The sequence below is a fragment of the Ochlerotatus camptorhynchus genome, unplaced genomic scaffold, assembly GCF_037179485.1.
Source record: "Ochlerotatus camptorhynchus isolate MF236.1 unplaced genomic scaffold, CSIRO-AGI_Acam_v1.1 ptg000107l, whole genome shotgun sequence".
Lineage (NCBI taxonomy): Eukaryota > Metazoa > Arthropoda > Insecta > Diptera > Culicidae > Ochlerotatus > Ochlerotatus camptorhynchus.
The window spans coordinates 672,150-677,976 of NW_027040597.1; the positions used below are offsets into that span (position 1 = coordinate 672,150).

Sequence of the window (5,827 nt, forward strand, 5' to 3'; positions counted from 1 at the left end):
TCAGCTTACTCACCGGGTGAGTCGATCGTTCTCAATTTCGTCTGATGCATTAGCACCCGAAAAAAAAATACAGTGAAATTTTCAGTGGAAACCATGCTCTAACATTAATATTTATTGTCGACAATAAAAATGATTGTTATAATGTTGTACTCTTCCGAAAACGGCAAAACTGCTACCTAGCTGTACAATGAATGTACATAATAAAATGTTGTTATAATGTTTTTTATCGTATTTTTCATTTATTTTATTGTTAACATGATTCGATCATGAACAATAATGAACAACTCTATTACAATAAAAATTGTTGTTACATTAAATATTGGTGTATTTTCATTGTGGGTTACTTCACGAACAATAAAAATAAATCTGATTGAAGCATGCAGACTATGAGAGGGTCAGCAACACTGCCAATGTAATTAAGATAGGCGCTGCTCGTATGGCTCTGGCTTTGACAGTTCGTTTGGCTCAAAACCAGGCAGTCCGCGTCCGCTCATATCTTATCCTAGACCCTCTCTAAAGCTTAATGGAGACCTTTTCCGTGCAGTCAATAATCATACAATAATAATAAAAAATTCCACCACTTGAAGATGTCAGGAAAGAACTCTCAGGTGGAAGCATATTTCATGGGCGATTCTCTCCAGTCTTAATGCATTCGGTCTTATCAACGACGCTCAACCACCAAGGAGACGTGACCTAGGGATATCGAGCGCAGGGGAGTTGGCCTGCATTTCTCACAAGTTCCGGATCGAATCTCGATCCATAACCAGTAAAAAAGGACCACCCGTAAACAGACATACCACCCCCTTCCCTTCCCGGGGCAATGTTTTATTTTTTCGATTTATTTTTAAAGTCGATAAAGTAGATCTGTCAAGCCAACACATACACTCTAAAGTACACTGTTATTTTTTTTAATCAATAAATTCGCCAACCAACAGTAAAATAACAATAATATATAATGTTATTGAAAAAAAATTATATGGGAAAATCACGAAAATTTCATTGTTAAGATACTTAACAACCCCCCTTTTTCATTGTAAATTTTCCATTTACCATGAAATTTATTGTTTTGTACAACATAAATCAAGGTAAATTTATTGTAGACGTAACAATATAAATCATTGTTAAGACAATAATTTTCGTCTTATTGTTACATTGTTTTTTAATGTATTTTTGTTGTTATTTTTTTTCGGGCAACAATCAATACGAAACTAACGATTTCAAATTGGCTCACTACTTGACTATAGCCTATTGGTCCCAAGCAAATCGACTAACGTACCCTAGGGGTAAGACAACTGTACTCAGAGTTAATATATTTGCAGTGAGTAAATTTGAGTTACTCAGAATTTACTCAAAAACAAACAAAGTACACTCAGAAAAAAATTTAAACTAATTAGTATAAAAGTCACACTAAAACGCTATTCGTCTGGTTGACCCCAGGCTTCGTTTAGTTGCCAACAAAACGAGCCTAGTATAAAGTTGCAGTATAAGGGGTATAGTTTATCTTTTGAATATACATGCGTAGTTTAGCGGTGGATTATCCGTAGAATGTATTTGATCACTGTCCTTTTAAAGTTGGTATTTTTATTGATTGAAAAGCAATAAATTCAAATAATATAAAGTTTATTTTCATAGCAAAGCATAACAAAGTGAAAACAAGCAATCAAATCTCGTGCAATCGTGCTCCGGATCAGGCTCGCTAGTCGACCGTTTTCTTGGTTCGGATTTGGACCCGAGAAGCGTTAGTTTGAACTGCTTGGTAAAGGATTTCTGGGCAGGCTCCTGTCCCACCGAGGCATCCGTTAGTATGTCCGTGTCGGAACGGATGACCTCTTTGATGGACTGCAATTCAACCATCGATTTTCGACGCTGCTTTTTGTTCAACATCACACGATAGTTGAAATCGAACACGGTCGATGATCTGGCGGAGGATACTTCATTCTTCGGGGAAGTCAACGATTTGATTTTTTCCGAGCTGAGCTTCTCGAGCCTTACGACCGGTATGGCTTGAAGCAACTTTTCGACGGAAGTCCCTCGTGGCAATCGAATCTTCTTGACCAGTTCATCCAGGCTGATTTCTTCGCCATTCGAAGAAACCAACGAGAAAGAACTAGATGAAGTCGTGGACAGTCGTCGCTTCGATGTTGGTTTATTTCGTTTAGGGACAAATCGCTGTCGTCACAGTCTATTACGGTTCGTCTGTTTTTGCGTTTGGTCGTCATTGCAACTGACTCTGAACTGTCCCCATCTGAATCATCCGGTTTAATCTGACGTCTTCTACGAGATTGGCCCCTAAGAACTCCCTTCTATGCTATCGTTACCGGCTTCCACCCGTGTTGCTGCTTCCGCTCAAAATTGGTCCCGGCGACTCATCACCAACAATCGGACGACAAAAAGTGCAAACATAGTTCTTCGAGGGAACTTCCATGCACTCATCGTGGCAACAAGTCATACCGCACGTTGCACATTGGATCAGATCCCAACACTTGCAATCGTCGTAATCACGCCCATACTGACAGCGGCACGCTTCAGCGTCACACTCTGAAGGACGTGTCAACTGATTGTTGAATGCATTTGGTTCCAGCTCCCACGAGGCATCCCTAGAACAAATAAAAAATATTCAGTATTCCAATACCAATTCATCCACCTCCGCCTCACTTACTTTTTCGGTATATAAATCCCACGCTGCTGCATCTCCTGGCCAAAAGTCCTTGTCCTTGTTGCTGCACAAAGGGCACTTGAGAAAGTACCCCGCCGATTGAGCAAACTGTGCCACGCAGCTCCGATGGAACCAGCCATTCTGACAGCACGGGGCACGAATCGATTCCAGCTTCCTGTATGGTACCATGTCATCGTTGCAAACCCCACAGGCCTCGGTCTTGGAGTATTTCACCTTATCCACCAGCGCTACGTGCTTATCGCACCACGACTGGAACGTAATGCAACAAGGTGCCTGACGCATCCCACAGAGCGTATGAAATATACGGAAGCTCTTCTTTGCGCAGCAAGAAACGATAGCATACCGTTCCTTGCAGATGTAGCACTTTTGTCCTCGGATACGAGCTTCCTTATTTCTGATGTCCTCCTTCATGAATCCGAAGATTCCCTCCTCGTTTTTCCCATGCTGGACCAAATTCGACGTCAGCAGCTGAAATTAATTTCCCATTAGCTAATCATTCACAACCAAACAAATGTAAGCAAACCTACCAGACAGTGGTAGTGCACCCGAGTGCGCCACTTTTTGTGAAACATCCCCATAAAAGCTCATTATTCTCGGGACTCTTATAAATGAAGCAGCAAGACGACGGAGTGGCCATCAATTGACGCATCTTATTCGTTAGTTATTCACCATGAAACTCAATCAACGGGTTCCTCGTAATGTGAGAACATTTTCCACTTGCAGCCTAATCGACACAATTTTCATAATATGCACTAATGACCGCCAGCTTGGACCACATGAATACTTTGGGATGGCTTTTTGACTGCTATGCATACTTGGTATAAAGTTTAAGCTATGATAGTGTAAAATTTAATCTAAGGAGCGTATACAACCGGTGAATTTGAAAAATGTTTATTTTTTAATCTGATAATGAATTGTATTATTTTTGAGTGTAGTCTAATATTTTTCATCAAATAATGTTCAAACAATCCCCGTCTGACAGAATGTTTTGATTTCAAGATTTAGTTTTCCTTCATCAAAAGCTCCAAGTGAGATGGCTCTTGTCCAAGCCAAGGGATGTTTAGGTCTCTTTTGCTTTATGGGATGGATGACTAAAGTGTAATGTCTTTGAAGTTTTTTGGTGATATGGTGGTGTTAGTGTTTCCATATCCCAGCCATTTATAATTACCGGGGAATCTTAAAATAGCTGAAGACTCTTCTCGGAAAGCGGGAAATATTTACGGTAGTTATTTATTAAAACTTGAACTTCGTCAGGATTTCTCCCGGGAGATTTTTCCGACAATTTCTGGAAGTTTCTTGCAACTTCCCCTTGAAGATTTCAACCAGCTTCTTCGGAAGGATTATTATGATCATTGTACAACGGAAGTTTCATCATCTTTTCATTCCAACAGTATCAGATTACAACCGTGGAAACTATTTCCCATTTCATCCGGACTTCCCACGGAAAACTTTTCTGAATTATTCTGAAAGTTTTATCCGGCTGCCTAAATTTGCATGGAAGTCTCTTCTATCTTCGTCCGGGAGTTTTCCACAGATTGTGTTAGAAGCGTCTACCGATTTCGTTTGAAAGATTCTTCGCCAGGAAGCTTTCCTGACTTCGCACTAAAGATTCGTCAATTTTTCTCCGGAAATTTTTATCAATTTTTCCCAAAAGTTGTGTGGTCATTTTTAATATAACATATGTTTAACATGATTTTCGTACAAATAAACTGCTTCTCGGGAAGTCAAACTAGTTTTATGGGAATCGGAAAATGATAATTCTGGTAAATTACCAGGGTAAGAAACATTAGATGGTGTGATTTCAAGACTAAGGAAGTAAGAATTTGGCCAAATGTTTTCAGGAGATCAATTAATACTCAATCTCACAAAATCGGTCAAACAGGTTTCATATTTTGTTGCACTACATGCCTGAAATGATGAAACTCTTTCGTGATAAGCAACATTTTATTTACCTGCATTTATTAAGGAAGAGGGGTTTAAATATGTGAGAATATTTAGTTAGAAAATGTCAGAGTTAGAGTCAACTCTCTCCAGAAGCGTTCGTTGTTTTCCCTGATACTCCTGCAAAAAGACATCAATAGACACGAGTTGAAAAAGGTTGAACAGGATCAGGTTGAGTTTGCATCGTCTGGTGTTGTTGTGTTGATCGATATTTAACACAAAAAGAGCATTGTTGAATGCAGTCTTTTATTTAATTGTTCATCCCAGGTCCAAGGTTAATAGTTCTGGCCAACTTCCTAGTTTATTCTATTCTGAAACTAATATGAAGTTTGTCAATGAGCGATCGTCGAAATGCTGTAGGAACCATCACATACCATTTTTTAATACTGGGATTGTCCAGAATCTACCTTTGGATTGACTGGATTATATGGAATCCCCCCTGGACAGTCATGAATCCCCCTCAATATTGAGTGAAATTCTTCCTGTGATTGTCCGGAATCCTCCTTGGGATAGTTCATATTCCTTCTTTGGATTTTCTGAAGCTACCTTTGATATTGTTGGAAAACCGAACTGGGTTTGTTTAAAATTCTCCCTAGGCTTGCTCGGAATCTCTACTGAGACTGTCTTAAATCCCCTTTGCGATTGACTGGAACCCTCCTAGAGATTGTACAAAATCCCCCTGTAATAGAACGTCATCGGAATGGCAGTAAAGCAAGACAGCTCTGACTGTTCCGGTCACCATAAAAATCTTCCATCGATTTTGAGGGGACAGCCTGTAGTTCCTTTCATACACGTGCAATTGCCCTTTCATTGCTGAAAGGTCTTCCCAGTAAAGCATTGCTAGCGCACCGTTTAAAATGTTGTTGCTTTGCTTTGCTTGACAGTATCGGTTGCTATGTGTATTTTATGTTGAGCAACGCGAGTTACTCAGAGTTACTCAAAATTAACTCCGATTTTACTCATGATCAAAAGCTGTCTTGCCCCAAGCTGCAAACCCAACATACTGACAGATGCCTCAAACTGACCATTTCCCTGCTGCTGTTGTTTCCTGCGGGACTCCTCCATTACATAGATAGCAGCAGTGGTTGAGAAATTTACAGTTGCTGTTGTTTATGCTGTTCAAACGCAGGTTGTTCAAGAAGTTGATAACTTCCTCCAGCAGTTCCGATCACTACAGCTTCCTGGCTTGGTCACATGAGAATGAAATTG

The 5,827-nt window shown here is 40.0% G+C and overlaps 1 pseudogene; it reads right to left on the reverse strand.

Moving 5' to 3' along the window:
• Nucleotides 1-1,626: 1,626 nt before the first annotated feature.
• Nucleotides 1,627-3,326, reverse strand: LOC135699360 (PHD finger protein 7-like; annotated as a pseudogene).
• Between the last annotated feature and the right edge of the window lie 2,501 nt (nucleotides 3,327-5,827).